Genomic DNA, 21,972 nt, shown 5'->3' on the forward strand with positions numbered 1-21,972 from the left:
CCCTAGGCCCTGACTCATCTCTAACCATTCACCTCTTAACTCAAAAAGCTCCACCAATTCTGACCTTATCGCTCTTCTTCCAGCAAAGCAGGCACACTTAGTGCCTAAGTGTTCCTGTACCTGGACTACTCTGTACTCACGCGGCCCGTGCTGCTGAGCACTGTTCACGACCGCGTCTTACAGAGCAGCAGGCCTTACAGGTCCCTGCTATTACCTTCCTTTTCTTTCCTGCTGCAGTCCCTCCTGCTGTATATCAGGCATTGTACATTAGGGATTCCTGTCTAGTCTGTCACTGTGCTCTAACTACAGTCAGGCAAGCTCTTAGCTAACCTTAACACAGAGAAAAAGCAAGACACACACTAAGGACTAATGCAGCAAACCAACTCCAGAGTCACTCAATCCACAATTGTCAAAATTATTCAAACAGTAACCTTTTAACTTTATATGACAACAATTTTTAGGGTATCTCTCCAATATTTCAGTTTTCATTTCTGAACACTATATATCACTAGCAGGCCTAGAACTTGCTATGTAGACCAGGCTAGTCTTGAACTCACAGAGCTCTGCCTGCCTCTGCCACCCAGTTTTGGGGGACTTCTGTTTGTTTGAGACAAGGCATGACTTTGAATCCCCTGGCTGGCCTAGAATTCTCTGCATCATTTTAAAATATTTGATTTTAAAAATAAAAAAGGGAGCCAGCAAAGTGGGTGACACATGCTTCCAAACCTGCCTACCTGAAACTGATTCACGTCCTCATGGTAAAAGAAGAAAACCAACTACTGAAAGTTGTCTTCCGACCTCAAGTGCATGCATGGGCCTGCCTCAACACACACAAACTTAAAAAATAAACACAAACAAAAATGAAATAAAACAGTTACAGCATAGTCCAGCCCGTTCTCCCACTGCCACAGCCCAAGTTGGGTTGTTAAAAGTGAGATCTTTAGGTTCCAGAAGCATAAGGGGAAAAGAACAAAACCGGAAGTTACCAGGCAGCCCAGCAAACCTGTTAGGGCCAGAACAAAGAGCTTTAATTAGACGGAGGTTACAGAGGGCAAGGGCAACCTTACCGCAGAAAGCAGCCAGACCACTTCAGCCAATGTTACAAGAAAATACTTCAACAGGTTACTCATGCCACTTCAAAAGCAATCTGTCAGTGCGAACCCGAGAGACTTTGGGGCTCCCATGTGAGTAAGCTACTTCCTGTCATGGTTCACTGCTGCAAACTGCTCCCCCTCCCAGTGACCCCTACTGCTATCTTGGTGGAGTCATGGCAACAGATGAGAAGAAGCAAGGTGAGAGAAGAAGCCATCCTGAGAACCAAAGACAAATGCCAAAACAGGAGCTCCTGAAGCGTGCTCAGTGTCTTAATCCCAGTGTTTGTATTCTGGTTAACTTAAAAGCCTTCTACCAGCTATCCTACGAATAAACCAAAGAGTGCTCAGCCATAAATAAACGGCTAACTGTTCCAAGTGTATAATGGGGGATTAATCTGAGTTTTTTTTTTTCTTCCCTTTCTCTCCCAAAGGAGAAGTACAGCTATGACTCACTCTTCCTTCTACAATAATGTTCTTACTCTACCAAGTTAATAAGAATCAAACTAATTACAAAAATCCTAAGACTAGGCTAGGTCTAAAAGAGGGAGCTGAATGCCACGTAGAGAACAAAGATAGTGCCTTTCTCAGCTCTGTCCCTTCTGACTTTCTTGTACTTAAATATTTATTATTTATTGCTTTATTTTGGGATTGAGCATGAATTGTTAAACACTCTCATTTTTCAATCCACCCTCAAATCAATGCATACATTTATTAAAGGCCTATTACTTTTCATGTGTTATGGGAGGGGGCTAGACTGTCAGGACACGGACGGGAAAAGGCTCATAGGACCAAGAGGAAAGGTCTTAGAGAAAATGATACAGAACACAGTCTTCTTTTCTCTCTGCACTTTAGAAATAAATGTTTTTCAAACCAACTTTAAGAGCTCACGAGGACCCAAGATAAGGCACAAAAACACACAGGCTTCGATACTCAACAGTTCCTTAAGGCATAGAAAAGACACGGGCTGCCATACTCAACAGTTCCCTAAGGTTGAGTCTAAGCACAGACACAGCACTCATTTTCTGTTGAATTCAAAACAGTGCTGACCAGCAAAGTGTGAGCAAGTAGCAAAAGCAAACTTGATTCTGCCCTGGGCAGGAGGCAGGGCTCCTCCCTGTTCATTTCCCCTCACAGCCACAGGTGAGTGGAACCCCATCTTCTAGCAACACTGTATACCAACAATTATGCTGCAGGGAAGAGTGGGGAGAACATCACTGCTCAGATGCAAACCAAGTGCCCCTAAATGAGGAAACTGTACTGAGAAAAACCATTCTCAACATAATGCCATCAGTGATGCTTGCAGGCTTGCCGGTGACCAGCTAATACGGTGTCTGGGTGTCTGAATGAAAGCTGTCCCCAAAGTTTAGATAAACTAATCAGATAAGGGTCAATTAGATAAGGTTTTTGGTCAAGTATGGGAGAAAATGCTTTTAGAGACTGCTAAAACTAATGCAAACCACCAAAATAAGCCCACAAGACATGGATATAAAAATATCCTTGGGATATTTTTATATGAAGATTTCACAAATAAAGTTGGGTGTGGTGGTACATACCAGTAATCTTAGTACTTTAAGGTCGACTTGGGCTGTATAAGACACTGTCTTAAGCCAAAACAAAACCAAGACGTTTCCCAATCAGTGACTGTAAAACAAATGCAATGAACACACATTGTCTTTTTGGGGAGCAGAGAAAAAAGACCTCACTCTGTAGCTTTGGCTGGCCTTCCACTACGTGTAGCCTAACATACATGTATAAGCCATACCCTAAGCTTGCAGTGATCCTCCTGCTGACCCCAGATCTCAGATCACAGGCATGCACAACAACACCTGGTGAAGGTTGGTTGGTTTGTTTCTTTGCTTTTTGAAACAAGATCTTACACAGTCTGATCCTCCTGCCTCCACCTCCTAAAGTCCAGGATTATAGGTAGGCATAGTATTACGTATACTAACTCCAGAATAATGGATGAATGAACTTGGCCAGAACATTAAACCACACAGACACAAACCAACTTGAACATGTTCTATATGGGAGCTAGAGAGACAGCACAGCAGTTAAGAACATGTTGCTGGGTCAGAAAATTCTGCTGAACTCCCAGAACCCACATGGTGCTCACAATCATCTGCCACTGCAGCTCCAGGGACTCTGACCCTCCTCTCTCTGGCCTCCTTACACATAAAATAAGCACAATGCTAATTGGTATGTTTGTGCACCACATGTGTGCCTGGTGACTACAGAGGCCCCAAAAGGCATCATACTTCTTGAGACTAGAGTTATAGACAGTTGTGAGCTGCCATGTGGGTGCTGGAAATCTAACCCAGGTCCTCTGGAAGAGCAGCCAATATTCTTAACCCTTGAACTCTCTTGAGCCCTAAAATAAAGTTCTTAAAGTTTCCCTCTACTTGATTCCACTAGTTTTCATTCTTTTGGACCAGATTTAAATTTTTTTCTTTCTAAAAAAAATTTATTCTTCCCCCTTTAGCAGAGGTGAGTCTTATTAGCTCATACTTGGGATAAAATGGTATATTTATAAAACATAATGGAAAAACCTTAAATTTAAAAAATAAGTTTTCAAAGTAAGCTAAGCACATTCCTCAAAGACCCTTTCTGTGCCTCTATTTTCTGAATGTCTTGAAGCTCTTACCTGAGATCTGTAACAAACTATGACAAATTTAAGTGCTTGGTAGAGTTTAAATATCACAAAAGGAGGGGGGAAAACCCTCCAGAAAAATCCAAAATCCTTTGGAAGAAAAAAGCCTAATGGGCTGTTTGACTCTTAGCACCATCCAGACCACTGCTCACAACCGCCTGTTACTCCAGCTCCAGAGGGATCCCATACCTCTGGCCTCTGTGGGGACAGACAGACAGGCAGGCAGACAGGCTCTCTCTCCCTCCCTCTCCCTCCCCCCTCTCTAAATAACACTCTAAAAGAAAAGAATCAAAAAGAAGAAAATTAAAAAGAGAGCAGGGGCCCCCAGCCCCTACCCATGAACAAGGGTCAGCAGATCTAGGAACTTAACTGGTGCTCTGGCTTTGAACAAGTCTATCTCCTCTCAGTTTCCTGTACCAGATGAATAGTCGAGGTGGCGCTAGTCTGGCAATCCCTGTATGTCCATGGCAAACACTGCAAATCAAACACCATATTTCCAGAGCCCAGGTTCTGTCTTAGCCTGCTAGCCCAGCCACTAGGAAAGGACTCACCCAGGGCTAAGATCTGGTCACTTTCGGGGATTTCAGGGGTTCCTGTCTTTCTAGATGTAACAGGCATGAGCTTAAAGAAACACCATTTGACGCGACCTTAAAAAAAGAAGAACATAGCACTGACTTGCCCTTGTCACTGCTAGGATGAACAATGTACACGCAGAGAGGAAAACCATGAAAGCTGAGAAAACCACGGTAGGCAGATGCAAACATTTCAGAAAAGGGACTCGAAAAGCCAGATCAACTAAAGAAAGAAAGAAAGCCACAAAGAAAGGAAGAAAAAATAAAGCAATGAAGTCACACGTGGGCCATGCTGTTAACTAGAGGAGGAGAAGTTCTAGTGGCATGATCACACTGGTGAAGGCCTCCTCCACACCAAGCCGACTCCAACTGGGATTTCTTATCCTTCCACTGACTCCATCATAAAATTAAAATGTCTCTATGAGAACATAAGTGGTCAGCACACCTTTAAGTCAGGAACGAATGCAAAAAAGTTTCAATCATGAATGTACCATTGTGATTAGTGTTATGATAAAACATTCAAAGGAACACACGGACTTCTCTTTTTTTTTTTTTTTTAAAGATTTATTTATTATATGTAAGTACACTGTAGCTGTCTTCAGACACTCCAGAAGAGGGAGTCAGATCTTGTTACAGATGGTTGTGAGCCACCATGTGGTTGCTGGGATTTGAACTCCGGACCTTCGGAAGAGCAGTCGGGTGCTCTTACCCACTGAGCCATCTCATCAGCCCTACACACGGACTTCTTGCCTACTGTGCACACCCAGAGCCTTCTTGTGGAGCCTCCTGAGCACTGGCAGGACAGCTGTGAGGGAGTGAGCCCGCACCCTCAGCCGTGGTCTCTCACCAAGATAAAGTCAGGTTTCAGGCAGTGCTGTTACTGCCCAGCCGGCTACTCCCTGCAGTGTACTCGATAAACCTGTTTGTGACATACTCAATAAACCTGTTTTCTTCCTACTTTGGTAGGAATTCACTTACCATATATTTTGGCCAATCTACCACATTTTCTCTTACTGAAAAAAGAAAAGAAAAAGCTGGGAGTGGTGGTGTACACACCTGCAGTCCCAATGGTGGGGAAGTAGAGGCAGGAGAATGGTCACAAGTCCGAAGGATAGCCAGGTTTATAGATGAAGTTTCAAGGAGCCAGAACTACACAGTGAGACCCTGTCTCAAAAAGGAGGGGGGTGGGGAGGAGGGAAATTGGAATTTAAGGAAAGGGCCTCTGGGAAACAGATCTCATCAAAGCTTCAGTTTAATTTCAGGTCATGTTCTAGGGAGATTAGCAGTCCTCCATTACTTATTAACATCTGTCTCTTAAGTTAGACCTATTTTATTAGGTATAAGAAACTTTTTTTTTCTAGTTTCCTTTTGAGACAGGTTCTCATGTACCTCAGGCTGGCCAGAATTTCCTATATAAACAAGGATGGCCTTGAACTCCTAATCCTCCTGCACTTACAAAGTGCTGGGATTAAAGGCAGAAAGAACCTCCAATGGCTATCAAGAGATCCTTATGGTCCTTTGAACTCTAAATACAGAGCTTTTAAAAATAAATGAATTCAGAATAACTATGGAAAGTTCTATAAGAACCAGAGAGAAACAGGAAAGTTGAAATAATAAGAGTATTCCAGTGTTCATGACAAACCAAGTGACACCCTTTTCAATTTTGTATCATGTTCGTTCATTCATGCATTCACTTTTGAAGGGCAGCTCACCTGTCTGCTGCATTTTGATTCTGCACACAAAGAAACAAACGTCTCTGATTTTGAATTTACTGATTTCCTATTACTGCACTGAAGTAATAAGAAAAAGTGCTTTGGCTGGGCAGTGGTGGCGCACACCTTTATTCCCAGCACTAGGCAGAGGCAGGCGAACTTCTGAGTTCAAGGCCAGCCTGGTCTACAGAGTGAGTTCTAGGACAGCCAGGGCTACACAGAGAAACCCTGTCTTGAAAAAACAAACAAACAAAAAACCCAACAACATCAAGAAAACCAAAAAACCAACCAAGCAAACAAAAAAACAAAACCAAAAACCAAGAAAAAGTGCTTTGATGTAAAGAGCAAAGCAAGAACCGTGAACTACCCAACAGACCTGGTAAGAGACGCCCATGTTTAGTGAGGCAGTGGCTTCATTCCTCACAACCACAAAAAGGAGAACAGAGAACAAGAAAAAACAATTCTAGATCAGAAAACACTTCACAGTCTATAAGAGCAATAGTGAGCCCTTACTCAAGTGTACGTGATCACACAATCTCTCAAGTTCCCCAGTGTCTGACTAAAGGCCGTGAGTCTCAAACTGGGGCTGAGGCCAGTTGGGGATTATTTTTTTCTTCAAGATCTTTCCCCTAAGGAAATATTAAGAGAAACAACATCCCAAACTCCACATCTCTAAAAATTAATTGAAAAACAAGCAACGCCATCACACACACACAACATCCTTATCTCCAGTCCTTGCTCCTTCCTCGGCAAGGTTCCAGGAAGTGACGCAATGCTGGATCTCACGAGGAGGAAGGAGGCAGGCCCTCAGAGAGCCTTTCCCAGGCTGCAGACGGGCCAGCTCTGCTCTGGTGCAGCTCAGTCACTGAGCACTCTTTAACACCACATGCCTGTACTTAGGAATATTCTAGTTTCTCGGGTGATCTTGATGAACTAAGGCTCACGAGGCCGGGGTCTCACAGACCTCTCTCACCTTGCTGCTTTCCTTGTTCCCTGGAGGGTTAGTGTCCACATTTCTGCAACGAGCCCCTACCCATCTCCAGACTTTTCCATCCTATCCAAACTCCTCATATTTAAGTCCAGCACAAACCTGATCTTTCTGAAGCCCTTCCTATCTCCTTCCATCACCTGGTCTCTTCCCTCCTCAAAGGTCAACGCTCAGCAGAACTATCTAGCCTATTATATGCCATTGATTCGAATGTCATGGGCCTCAGCTAGTATGAATACCTGCCTGTAGAGGCATTTCCTACGCACCTCAGACACAAGCATACTTGTGATTTTTAGGGGTCAGCAATGGTTATTACTCTAATTTCAAAAGTCTGGGTATACAGGAATCTTTGTTATTAAAATTAATTTTCAGATTAAGGGGAAGCTTTCTCTCTCTCTTCTTCCTTCCTTCCTTCCTTCCTTCCTTGTGTGTACATGTGTCAACACAGCACCTCTGTGGAAGACAGAGGTCAGTTTTCGGCAGTCAGCTAGCTATCTCCTCCCTCCATGTGGGTATCAGGGATTGAACTCATTATGGTTATAAAAGATACAAGACTAGAATTTGTATAATACACCTTGATGCCTTATAGCATTAAAAAAGGAATTCAGTGGCTAAGCTGGAGTGTGGTCCAGTAAGACCACACTTTACAAGACTGTACTAGAAGTTTCATGACCAAAACCACATAAAATCTCTAGTACAAAGTATAAGTTTCATGTGATATTAGAATAAAAGAGGTTGGGCTGGAGGGATGGCTCCACAGTTAAGAGCACTGATTGCTCTTCCAGAGATCCTGAGTTCAATTCTCAGCAACCACATGGTGGCTCACAACCATGTGTAATGGAATCTGATGCCCTCTTCTGGTGTGTCTGAAGAGAGCAATGGTGTACTCATATACATAAAATAAAACAATAAATCTTTAAAAAAAGAATAGAAGAGGTCATTTTAAGTGATTAAAATACTCACTATAAACTGGGCATGGTGGTGCACACCTTTAATCCCAGCACTTAGGAGACAGAAGCAGGCAGATCTGAGTTTGAGACCAGCCTGGTCTAACAGAATAAGTGTCAGGACAGCCAGGGCCACATAGAGAAACCCTGTCTTGAAAACAAAACAAAACAACAACCCTCACTATAATGTAGCCTTGAAAATACATATACCCAGGGTGGGGGTGGGGTGTTAAGATGGGCTGATCAACGGGCTTTAAATTACAGTTACACAAGGTGAAGAAGTCCTGGTGTGTTGTGGCAAAATGGTGTAACTATAGATAAAACCATGTAATACATTTAAAACCCCCAAAGAAGAGATTCTGACAGCATTCACCATTAGGAAATACTAAATGTTTGAGGAGATGAGTTTAATTTGATTTGGACATTAAGTAATACATGTAAGTATATATTCCTACCATACCATTACTATGCTATGCATAACTTTTATGTTTGTATACATTAGTTCATGTATACTTAAAAAGCGTAGTCACATACAACACAAACAAAGTAAAGCCATGTAAAATGACTAAAATAATGAGAAGCATACAGTTGGGGGAGGCGGTTTCTGGGAAGGAGAAGTGGGAGGGAACAGAGGTGGAAAGAAAAACAAATCAACATGAAGGCCTGGGGACAGCTGACGAAAGCAGAGCTGAGGAAAGACGGGAAGTCTCAGAAACTGTGGCTATTGGCCAAGAAGTGGGTACAGGGGCTGCCTTGGCACGGACTCTTTAAAAGTAGGATAAAAGACATTTTCCTTTCGTAGTCAGAGAACTCCGAGACTCACAGAGAAATAAAAGGCCACTTGGAAAAGAAGCAAGGTTGCTGAGAGGTAAGCAAAGGCCGAAAACAGAAGTTCAAGATACATCTAGAACTGACTATCACAACTGTAATTATTATTATTTTAAGTGACGGAATGAAACTGCCTGTGCTTCAATTATATCATTGAGAAATACTTCAAAATTTGTATTTATTATCAGTGTGTGTATGTGTATGCACAACGTGTGCCTGTAAATACAGGTACCTCTGTGGCATGACACGCACACGGAGGGAGATGAGAGGACAAGGCTGGGAGATGGTTACCAGGCTTAGACAGCAAGCACTTTACCTGCCAGGCCACCTCAGCAGCCTGAAGGGTCCCCTCTCTACTTGAGCTTCTCAGATTGATAAGGGACCACATGCCACACTTCACAACAATGAAGAAAAAGAGGAATAAATTTCACTTGCATATATTTTATCTGCAAACTTCTTTAACATTACACAAGAATAACAGTACATGACGTAAAATATAAAACATAGCAGCACACTATTTAATAACCCTGCATAGTATTAATATTTATAATATCTGATATAATTATATTAATTTACATTACTAATAACATCCTGTTATTTGTTAAAAACCAATCTGAGGCTCGGGGAGAAAAAAGAGCCTGCCCAAGAGTATATACTTCTCAGTGAATGTAAGATTTAAAGTTCCTATTTCCCCACAGTCTCATACTACTTTTATAAGACAATCAATTTCTATCATAGTCAGTAATAGTTACTAATTTCAACAATTACTATCATGCCACTAATACTTCACATTAACAGAAGTTAATTAAATCAACGTGACTGAGAGCAAGCCGCAGCCGAGTAAAGGAGTAAGAACACAAAGTAAAGCAAAACAAGCAAAACAATTTAATATATTTATAAAAACCTTTAAACCCCAGAAAGTAGTTGCATATTACAGTAAAAATATGCAAAAGTCAACTTTACACCAAAAGGCTGGAGAAGTGGTTCAGTGGTTAGAGCACTTGCTATTTTGCAGATGACCCGAACTTGATTCTCAGGACCCATGCTGGACAGCTCTCAACCTCCTATCAGCTCCAGGGGATCCAATGCCTCTGGCCTCCAAGGGCACTGCACTCATGTGCATACACACAACAAGATAAAAATATATAAATGTCCTTTTTCTGTTCTTTCAACCCAAGCATGGCAGATCAAATCTAATTTGGATAGTGGGGAGACAAAAACCCAACTTGAAAGATCATGTATCATCAAATCTGGGGATAACTCTATAAATCAGGAAGAGTCACATTTAAACTGAGCCAAAGGACTGGAGAGATGGTTCAACAGCTACTTAAATCAAAGTGACTGAGAGCAAGCCACAGCTGGGTATAAAAGAGAAGGAAAAACAAAGTAAAGCAAAACAAAGCAATTTAATATATTTACAAAAACCCTTAAGCCCCAGAAAGAGTACTGGCCGCTCTTGCAGAGAACCTGGATTTGGTTCCAAGAACACAAATAGCACCTTACAACCACCTGTAACTCTACCTTCAGGGGATCCACTATTCTCTTGGCCTCCATACACAGCAGCACATACATAGTGCACATATGTTGATACAGGCAAACATTCTTACACATGTATGGTGGTTTATATCTATAATCCCAGCCCTCAGAACTGCCACTGAAATCGAGGCAAGCCTGGGCTACAATGATAGACCCTACATCTTAAAGCCAAAAAACAAATGAGTTGAAGCTTTAGGGAAACCATATGTCATGACAAAGCAGAGAATGCCAGTCTTTAGGGCAAAAGGGCTGTGTCAGGAAGTGAGGCCAGACATTATTAGCCTTAGAGTGAAGGTTTAAGACAACTCCAAAACAACTTAATAGTCAAGATAAATTACGTTATGATTTCCATTAAAAAAAAAAAAGTAATATCCTAGAGTGGAGAAAAAGCACAGAAAAGAGCCACAGAGACCCCAAGCAAGCCACATGTGCAGGAAACTGGCATGGGGGTGGGCATCTTTCTAAGAGGCCATTCTGAATCCCAGCTGCAGTTCATTTTGGGAGCTCAGTGGTTTTGTAATAATAATCCATGCTGATCCCAGCCCCAGCACCACAGCCAGCAAGCCTAAGCCGTTTGTGTTCCCTGAGACCTAAGAGCCCGATGGATACCATCTATTTGGGAAAATGAAACACAACATAAAGCTACTTTAAAAATCAAGGCAATCCATAATTAGCAGTTCAAACCCGTGGGCCTGACAATTAGTGCTGCCAACGTTCCAAGATAACTGTGGGTGGTCAGAAACAGGCAAATTCAGCCAGCAGAGGGAGAAAAGCGTAGAGTAAGCAAAAGATCAAAGCCTAGGCTAAAAGGCAGCAGGGACTGGAGCCAGGGGAAGGAAAGGAAGAAAAAAGTAAAGAGAAAAAGGACAGATAAATGAGTCCATGGGACCTGCAAGGTGGCTCCGGGTACAGACATCTGCTGCCTGATGACCCGAGTGTGATCCCGGGAAGGAGAAAACAGTCGCCCGAAGGTAAGTCATCCTCCCACCTCCTTGAGTATGCTGAGAGGCACACACACACACAAATGTAAAAGAGACATGTAAGACCATCCAGGGCTACATAGGGAGACACTGTTTCAAAACAGGACAAAAAGGAACTGGAGAGATGGCTAGGTAGTTAGGAGTGCACACTGCTCGGACAGAGGACCTGAATTCAGTTCCCAGTTCTCATGGTCAGCCACTCAGTCACCTGTAACTCCAGTGCCAAGGCATCTGACAAGCTCTCCTGGACTCTGGGAGGGGTCTGCAACCAACAGCACACACACCCAGGCACACAGACAAGCTTCCTCCCTCCCTCTCCCCTCCTTCCCCCCTCCCCCAACAACAAAAGACAACACAAACCATCAATCCAGTCTCCAAGCTTTTCCACTTCCCATCCTTAGATCACACTGTTTTACTACAACCTAAAATACCCTGTCCCCCTGTGTGCTCAAATATTTTTATATTCTTCAGAGACCAATAGAAACAACACTTCCTTGAAGGCAGTTCCCTAGTGTCCTAATCAGAAGACAGGGGCCAAACCTAAGGTTTAGACTTGGGGGTAGGAGACTGTGTAAGGTTTCTGCTGCTGCTTGGGGGTGGGGGGAGGACAAACTACATCCAGGAACTCACTGAGGAGTGTTTGCTGGAGGTAAAACCACACTGCTGTGTCTCAGCCCTGTCCCCTGCTTGGTTTGTGGTTTATGGCAATAACTATACATTTTAGGGCAAACTTCAGGGAAAAACAAGGGGTGTGGGTCCGGGATTAACTCTGAAACCTTCAAGCTGTACGAAAACTTGCCATCTTTGCCCAACGTGAGTGCTAACAGAATGGTACATACAATTAATTTGAGCCTGATGATATATACATATTTGAAGGGCAATCTCTCTTTTGCTGCTATGCACAACAAAGGAATATTCCTCAACAACTTCTCATTAGTTTTAACAAAATATCTTGCTTTGTAATTTTACATATGGGAATCCAGAGTATATATAAGTATTAGTAATAGAATCTTGTTCAATAAGGGACTTATTATTCAGTAAGTTAAGGACTAAAACTATTTTACTTACAAGTCTAAGCCCTGAATTTGGGATCTTCCTGCCTCAGCCTCTCTGGTGCCTGGATCAGAGACATGCCCCATGACTCTAGCACACTCTGAATACATTTAACATGCAGCCAGATGCTATGGGCCATGCCAGTATCTCAACAGGAGAGAGAACCAGGAGGATGCTGGGAATTCAAGGCCACCATGTAGTGAGTTCCAGGCCAGCCAGAAACACATAAAAGACCCTCTCTAAAAATTTAAAAAGTTGCCTTGCCATGGTACTTTTAGCATCTTGTCCACTCTGCCCTCACTTCTCCCTGTTTATTTTCTGTCCATTTTCCTCACATGCACTTCAGCAAAGGGTTATCTCTGTCTATCAGTAACCTTATTTTGTAAGTTTGTTTCTGTGTGTTTGAGTTCCTTCCCTAGAGAGTGGGTGTCGGTATTGAGCATGAATACCCTAGGGAGTGTATATTTTGACAGGTCACAAAAGGTCACACCCAGCATGGAAAGTTAATAGTATTTTAGTAATTCTCTCTCGGGAGTGCAAGGGTTGAGCTGAGGATACAGGAGAGTTGGTGAGCACCTACCTGTCCAGCACACACAAATTGCTGGGTTTGACTGGTAGAACATGCCATGCCTATAACCCTAACACTTGGGAGAGAAAGGCAAGGGAATTAAAAATTCAAGGTCACCTTCAGCTACACAGGCTACAAAGAAACCCTTTTAAAAAGAAAAAGAAAGAAAGAAAAACCGACATCAGCAAGATGGCTTAGTGAGGTCAGGGCAGTTGCTCCCAAGCCTGGTGACCTAAGTTCAATTCCTGGGACACACCAGGTAGAGGGGCATAACGGATCCCTATGCCTTTCCTCTGGCCTCCACACAAGTACCATGGTGGCACATGGCCACCCGCAATGCACATCACAGACACCTACAAAATAAATAAATGCAATTCTAAAAGGAAAAAAAGGGAACAAAGCCAGACATGGTGACTCACCCTATAACACCAGCACGTCAAAGCCTGAGGGAGACCCTTCTGCCACAATTAAAGAGCCTAAGCTACACAGTAAGTTCCAGGCCAAGCCTGAACTACACAGTGACCTCTAACAACAACAAACAGCACAAGTGAAAGACACAGTCACAAAGGATCACTTGTTATGTGATTCAATTTATATCAAGTCTCCAGAGGCTTAGTGACTACCCGTGAGAAAAGGCCATTCTTGAAACATAGTTGAGTTTGAGGCCACCCTAGGGTACATGAGACCCTGTAAAGAAACCACAGTATCTTTATAGCCTTAGGGATAGGTGAAAAACTTCTTGGTCAAGATGTAAGAAACAGGAATCATAAAAAGAGCAGCATTAGCTGGGCGTGGTGGCGCACACCTTTGATCCCAGCACTGGGGAGGCAGAGGCAGGTGGGTTTCTGAGTTCGAGGCCAGCCTGGTCTACAAAGTGAGTTCCAGGACAGCCAGGGCTACACAGAGAAACCCTGTCTCAAAAAACCAAAAAAAAAAAAAAAAAAAAAAAAAAGAGAGAGAGAAAGCGCAGCATTCCATTTCAAGATATAGGTTCATGGGGCGTGGGGGAGGGAGGGGAACAACCAACAATAAGGCTCAGCAGGTAAGGGCACTTGCCACCAAACTTGAGTTAAATTCCCTGGATCCACATGCTGGAGAGAACTGACTCTCACAGATTGTCCTGTAACCTCCACACATGCACCATCGTAATACCTGGGTAGACACACACACACACACACACACACACTCACTCACTCTATATATAAATAAATAAACAAATGTAAAAATTCTCTTTTCAAGATACAAGGTAATGATTTTGTTTCAAAAGAAATTTTAGAGTACTATAATGCATGCACTTTCAACTATTACCACTTTGGATTATTAAAACCTCTATTCCTTCATTTCTACTAAGTATCAAAACAACACAAACTGACAGAGGTCTGTGGAGATGGCTCAGCTGGAACTCCCCATGCAAGCACGAGGACCTGAGTTTTGATTCCCCGGTACCCATATAAGTCAGGTGGTGTGTGCCTGTAATCCCTGAGTTGGGGAAGAGGAGACAGCAGGATCGTGGGTCTCGGTGATTGACTAGTTAGCCTTACTGACTTGAGCTCAGGGAGTTCCAAGCTCAGTAAGAAATGCTGTCTTAGAAAGATTAGGTAGAACATGGCATGGTGGTACATATCCGTAATCCCAGTACTAAGGAGGCAAAAGCAAGAAGACCTACGTGAGTCTGAGGCCAGCCTGGTCTATATAGTGAGTTCCAGGACAGCCTGGGCTGTGTAGAAAGACCCTGTCTTCAAAAAGTCACTGGCTTCCACACAAATGTACCCCCATGTGTGAGTATATATACATACATATATACCCACTAATGGATTCAGGCAGATACAAGGATGTATGCTCAGATTTAAACCCTTTCTATAATGAGCAAGCAGAATTTGACTACAATTTTAATATCTAACAAGTTACTGGACCATCACAAATTAAGTATTTGTTTTCTATACTGTTTTCTTTTCAATATAACTTCACACTTATGATTTTAAATGATCCAAGAAGAGCAAGTGTAACCAAATGTCAACAGGTAGGTCAATGACCAGCATTGACACATGTTTCAGCTACAATTAGAGCCTGTACAATAATGCCCTCCTGGACTCTCCTCATCAAGAAAACGGATCGGGGTGTGGTGGTTCAGGTTTCCAACTCCAGCACTTGGGAGGCTGAGTGGAGAAGGCTGCTTGCTGTGAGCGTGCAAACAACCAGTGCCTAGTGAGTTCCAGGTCAGACTGGGCTACAAGGTAAAACTTGCCACAAAGGAAACAAAGATTCCTGAGTGGCAGCACTTGCCCATAGTCCTGGCACTCTGGGAGTAAGTGAAGGCAGGAAGTTCATGGTTCAAGCCTAAACAAAGACAGCAGAGTACAGACTGACACGAGACACTATTAAAAGCCATTTTCCTAGGATACCTAAGATATAAGATACAATTTCCTAAACACATGAAACTCAAGAAAAATGAAGACTGAAGTGTGGACACTATGCCCCTCCTTAGAAGTGGGAACAAAACACCCTTGGAAGGAGTTACAGAGACAAAGTTTGGAGCTGAGATGAAAGGATGGACCATGTAGAGACTGCCATATCCAGGGATCCACCCCATAATCAGCATCCAAACGCTGACACCATTGCATACACTAGCAAGATTTTATCGAAAGGACCCAGATGTAGCTGTCTCTTGTGAGACTATGCCGGGGCCTAGCAAACACAGAAGTGGATGCTCACAGTCAGCTAATGGATGGATCACAGGGCTCCCAATGGAGGAGCTAGAGAAAGTACCCAAGGAGCTAAAGGGATCTGCAACCCTATAGGAGGATCAACATTATGAACTAACCAGTACCCCGGAGCTCTTGACTCTAGCTGCATATGTATCAAAAGATGGCCTAGTTGGCCATCACTGGAAAGAGAGGCCCATTGGACACGCAAACTTTATATGCCCCAGAACAGGGGAACGCCAGGGCCAAAAAGGGGGAGTGGGCGGGTAGGGGAGTGGGGGTGGGTGGGTATGGGGGACTTTTGGTATAGCATTGGAAATGTAAATGAGCTAAATACCTAATTAAAAAAAAAAAGCCATTTTCTCCCACTATCTCCATCTTATCTTCCTTTGTCTCTTCCCCTTTCTTCTTTTCCCCTCTTTCTGTTGATTTTTAACCCAGGTGTCTGTTTGTATCTGAAAATACAACCCTGCTGATCACAGTGCTTGGAGCTAGCTGGTTTCCCTTTATTCAACTCATTTTAAGTTCCAAGTGAATGTACGACATTACACTGCTCTGAGTTGATCTATCACACACACTCCAACATGACAGAAAGGGAAGGCCGGGAGAACAGATGACTAGTACATGGAAACAGACTGACTTTATTTGTTCTCTCCTGGATACACAACTACCACATGCTTTTCTTCCCTCCAAAGTGCTCTGGAGCAGGACATGGGCATAGTTCCAAAGAAAGTAAGCTTGACACAGGAATCCTATCTTACACACATAAGAACCCCAGTGTCTAGGACAGAGTAAGATGCCTACTTACTGAATTAGTTAATTACTGAAACACACACAACAAAAGAGGAAGAAAGCTGAGAGTGTACAGAAAAAGATGGAAGGAGAAGCTGGCGGGGTGGCATCCACCTGTAATCCCAGCATTCAGGATGCAGAGGCAGGAAGATCGGGAGTTCAAGGCTAACTTTGGCCACATTGTAAATCCGAGGTCCGTCTAGGGTATGTGAGACCCTGTCTCAAACAAATTTTTTTAACTGAAAATTAGACAAGTCCTGCAATCGTGTCTGATACTACAATTATCAGCACCTGTCTTAAAAGAACCATTATAAGCATCTTAAAATGTCTTTTAAAAATTATCTCCCCATTTTGGTTTTCAAAGTGTAACTTCTACTTAAGATATGCAAATTCTAAACTCCACTTCAAAATGAACAGGCATGGTGATTTATGCATGTTATGGGTGAAAAGTGTTGTCCCTACATGATGTAGGCCCTTAGGTTCTTTCTGTTGTACTGAACCTATTGTATAAATAAGCCACAAGCCAGTTGCTGGGAATTGAAAAATTATCTTTCTGCTTTTGTGGTGCTAGGTCCTTACACATGCTAGGCAAGCCTTTATTTACTGAGCTATATCTCCAGCCTGAAAAAAAATTGTTTTTACACTGAAAACCAGGAATTGTGATGGGATCTGACCTATAAGTATTTAATGTCTATCTGGTGAAGCGTGGCCTAATGGCCTACCACAAAGATGAAGGATAAATCAGCTACAGGGCAGTAATAGCCTCAAGAAGACACCTTTGGTCGGTCATTCCTGTCTAGCATCAAGGTTGGAATGATATACACATAGCCATGGTTTTCCAAATGGATTAATTCTTTAATGATAATAGGGATATGGTTCAGTGGATATGATCCAGGAGGATATGACATCAACTTCCAGGCTTCCACATGCATGTTCATACATGTGAACACACAAGAGCATGCAAAGACCTGAACACACATACACCATAGAAGGATAGGATGATCATGGGTTACCTGGCTACCACCAACCTCATTCTAAGATAAACTACAAATGCTGAGAGATGCAAGGCAAGGTCGTTTAAGATTGGAATATGATGGATGGCACGTGTAGAACCAGAGATGGGATTCAGTGTGTGTTCTCACCTTCTGAGCCTTCTCTCCTGGCCCTACTGTCAGCTCTTAATACATTATAGACATGGCCAGACTCGGTGGCTCCGTCTGTAATTCAAGTACTGGGAAGCTGAGGCTTAAAGGCCAGCCTGAGCTACACAGCTCAAAATATCAAAAAGAGATATATATGTGTATAAAATGTGTGACCAGGACTAGGAAGAGAACTAATAAAAAGGAGTCTGAGCAAAGCTATTCTTCTAAAATAATGACAGGTCAATTGATTAATCAATTTAATATGCAAAAAAAAAAACCTATTCCGAAGTTTTTCAGAAAAAGAAACATGAACTGCACTAAATGTCAGAAACCAAAGAAGACTGCTCATAGCCAGCAAATCTCCACAGGCTCATTTCCTGTTTAAGTATGACCTCCTGGGATAAGTTTTACTGCAGTGTTCATTACCAAAGAGATGACTGTGGTTTTTGGGTTTTTTTTTTTTTTTTTTTTTTTTTTTAAAGAGAAGCAGAGGTCAAGTTGGGAATGTGATTCTTAGAAGACAAGAAAGAGGGGGGTGGGTTGGATGGGAGAGTAGAAAGGGAACGTGGGTGGGGTGTGTGTGTGGTAGGATTCGAAAGGGGAAAGGGGATTCTTAAACAGAGAAGAGAGAGGGAAAGAGTCGAGAAAGAAAAGGAAAGTAAAAATTGGGGCTGTTTCCCATTTCTGTTTGTAATCAGAATGCAGACTTGCGGAGGAAACGCATCAACTTCTGTAAGCGAAGATACAACGACCCAGTCACGTCCTCAAAACAAACCCGCATCAGCTTCACAGCTGGCCCCAGCTGTGCTGCACAGGAGCCAGAAACTTATTCTAAGGCAGGGCAGAGCAGATAAGCAAAATGGCCAATGCAAGACACCAGATTTCAATCACAAAAAGGGTGTGTCCCAAGTTTTGTGGGTTTCCTCTCATCCAACAACAGCCAGGCAGCGAGATGAAGGCTGGGGTAGAGGGGCGGCAAGGCAAGGCGCTTCTCAGACAGCTTCCCAGCTACGCCGGTTCCGGAGCACCGGCCGGTCCCAAACCCAGACAGCCAAACCCCAAACCCTACGTAGACAGTCCCGAACTCCAGGAGACCGGTCTCAAATACTAGTGGCGGCCCCGAATCCCAGGCGGCCGGTTCCGAACCCCTGCTGGCCGGCCACAAGTGACTCAACCCCAGCCCAGAGCCTGCGCGCCTGGCCGCGGGCGACACCCAGCACAGCTCGCCGTCCCAGAACGGCCCGGCACCCTCTGCTCTCTAGCGAGGCCCGCGGGCAAGGCGCAGGAAGCACAGCCGCTCCCTTCTTAGTCGCCCAGGCCGGAGCGACCCGCTGCCGCGCCCGCCGACGGACTTCCTGGAAAGCACTGGGCTGAACTCACCTGTCTGGCCGCCGACCCACTGCACAGTCCGCAAGGTTTGAATCGCTCTTCCCGGCGCCCACACTCCGCGGTGCCTCAAGTTCAGGGAGTTGCCGAATCCTCCCGCCAGCTGCCCCTAAACCCGACCGCGCTGTCTGTATTGCTGGTTCCCCTTCACTGTCCCCTCCCACGCGCGTGCGTACTCGTGGGGCAGACTGCATGCTGGGAGTTGTAGTTCAAGGGAGAAGGGTGCGGCTCCATACATACGGACCTGGTCCTTTACAATGGGAAGGGTGTTGTTATAAGAGGGTACAGACACTAGGCTGAGAAAAATGCTTTCTGCTCCTGTATATGTACCTGCCCGTGACCCTCTGGAAGGTAGAAAGCCTATCTATAGGCTTTTTTTTTTTTTTTTTTTTTTTTTTTGGGTAATACATTTCCTTCTTGCATGGTGGGCCTTTTGTAAACAAATAATACAGAGTAAGGCTTTTCTTAATCCCTTGGTTACTAATGGGAGAGCGTGATAATGGGAAAGCCTTTCAAACTTGTCATGGAAGACAGATAAAAGCTAAGGAACTGGGATCGTAGCACAGTTGGTAGGGTGCTTACACAAGCATACACAAAGCCCTAGATTTAATTCCAAATAATGTATAAATTGGATGTGGTGTTACATGCCTGTAATCTCAGATCCCAGCAATTGAAGCAGAGGGAGGGGTACCAGAAGTTTATCAGTCAGTTACATACAGAGTTCAAGGCCAGTCTGGGCTACATGAGGTTTTTTTGGTTTGGGTTTTGTTTTGTTTTGTTTTGTTTTGTTTTGTCTTTTTAAAGCAATTTATGGCAGAAAAGGTCATAAATCGCACCAAGGTGTGGTGCCTCTAACTAAACAAAGGAGTAAAGGTGAGAAGCAGAGATATATTTCATTAATGCACACACCTAGGAAAGGATCAGATAAAGAAGTCAATAAGCCCATATGAGCTTTAGATTTAAGCAGAGCAACTGGGGCAGGAAGCATTCTTGTATGTATAATTGAGCAATCCTGGTCACAATGTGTCCTGGCTGGTCATTCTTTAAGACTGGTTCTGCAAGTTGTTCCCAAGAGTCCCTTTTGCCTGAGGGGGCAATGTCATTCTCAGAGGATAAGTGCTCATGTTCCAAGATGCATCCTCCCCACCATGGATGGGATGGGTAACTGACCATTTTCATGGAATCCAAAGTGACCACAGGTGCCTTTGAGGAGTAATTGTAAAAGCTGACTCTAAGATGTCTCTCATACTTTAGTTTTATGCCTTTATCCTGAAGGACCATGAGAGAAGTCCTTGAATGGTAAATATGTCCACATGCAGAGGTACCTAGGCAACCCAAAACAGGAAGGCAGACACAAAATGAAAGCATAGATGTTAGGGGTTACTCTGTTTTTAGTTATCTTATGGGTCCAAGCAAGGCAGTGGTTTTTAACAGATGCTGTTTCTAATCACCTGGTAGACAGCATGTGCCCATTTTCCTGCTCCATCCCATCTTCCCGTTCCAACTTTGTGTTCTACAACAGGCAGTGCGATTAGGCTAATGTGAGAGAGAGTAAACTGGAGAAGCAACTAGTCAAAGGAGGGAAAGGAGGGGATGGAGTTAGGTGAAGATGACCTTGGAGGACCGTTTAATGATGTTCTGCATAATGGGCATGATTGGCACGGGCATCAGCAGCATGGGCATCTGCATGGGCATCAGCATGGGGCATGGGCATCGGCATGGAGATCAGCATGGGCATCGGCACGGGGCATGGGCATCAGCACGGGCATCGGCACGGGGCACAGGCATCATCATGAGCATCAGCACGGACATCAGCATGGGTAGGAATCGTGTTCTATCTTGATAATTAAAAAAAAAAAAAAGAAAAAAAGCAGCCCAGAAGAGGACTGGAGAGCATGCTTGAGGTACATTCCAGTTACACCCAGAATAGGGAGTCACCCAATGGTTAGTTTCTCCTGGCATCTATTTCTGGCATCTACTTCTTCCTCTCAGGGCGGGAGCACCCCTGGTTAAGTAAACACTCCGGATTTGTGCTGCTGACACTCACTGAATATCACGGATAATCTGGAAAATCTCAATCTCTTTCTCTCTCTCTCTCCCTCCCTCCCTCCTTCCCTCCCTCCACTCTTTTCTCTCCCTCCTCTCCTCTCTTTCTTCTTCTATATCTTCTTTCTTTGTCCCTCCTTCCCTCCCATCTCTGTCTGTCCCCCCCCCTCCATACATACATACATATATATATATGTAGTACTGGCTGGTTTTGTGTGTCAACTTGACACAGCTGGAGTTATCACAGAGAAAGGAGTTTCAGTTGAGGAAATGCCTCCATGAGATCCAACTATAAGGCATTTTCTCAATTAGTGATCAAGTGGGAAAGGCCCCTTGTGGGTGGGACCATCCCTGAGCTGGTAGTCTTGGTTTTATAAGAGAGCAGGCTGAGCAAGCCAGGGGAAGCAAGCCAGTAAAGAACATCCCTCCATGGCCTCTGCATCAGCTCCTGCTTCCTGACCTGCTTGAGTTCCAGTCCTGACTTCCTTGGTGATAAACAGCAGTATGGAAGTGTAAGCTGAATAAACCCTTTCCTCCCCAACTGCTTTTTGGTCTTGATGTTTGTGCAGGAATAGAAACCCTGACTAAGACATATATATATATTTATAATTTGTGTATTCATTTGAGACAAGGTCTTGCTACATAATCTGGCTGCTCTGACACTCCCTATTAGACCAGGCTGGCCACAAAGAAATCTCTCTTAGTCTCCCAGGGCTAGGATTACAGGTGTGCAACCACCTACCTGGCTAAGAGAAATCTCATAAATTAAAATATTCAGGAGCTTGTTTCTGAAAGAATTTTCCTACAATGCCCAGGTTGAATTAATATTTATTGAATATCCAATACACACCAAGCACTGACCAGCATTCGTAATATCTCATGGAACTTCGAAACAACCCTATAAAGACAGAACTAATATCCTCAGGTTTTAAATGTGAAAATAAAAAATGAAGAATTGAGAGTTAATTTGCATAAAGTC

The 21,972-nt window shown here is 43.6% G+C and overlaps 1 protein-coding gene across 2 annotated transcripts in view; it reads right to left on the bottom strand.

The window, feature by feature from the left end:
• Tmod3 (tropomodulin 3) overlaps positions 1-19,099 on the bottom strand; it is a 61,874-nt gene extending 42,775 nt beyond the window's left edge. For both annotated transcript variants that reach the window (NM_016963.2, NM_001357828.1), the window contains exon 1: positions 18,942-19,099. The gene's annotated coding sequence lies outside the window, so the exon portion shown is untranslated. The remainder of the gene's footprint in view (positions 1-18,941) is intronic.
• Between the last annotated feature and the right edge of the window lie 2,873 nt (positions 19,100-21,972).

This window comes from Mus musculus, chromosome 9, assembly GCF_000001635.26.
Source record: "Mus musculus strain C57BL/6J chromosome 9, GRCm38.p6 C57BL/6J".
Classification (NCBI taxonomy): Eukaryota; Metazoa; Chordata; class Mammalia; order Rodentia; family Muridae; genus Mus; species Mus musculus.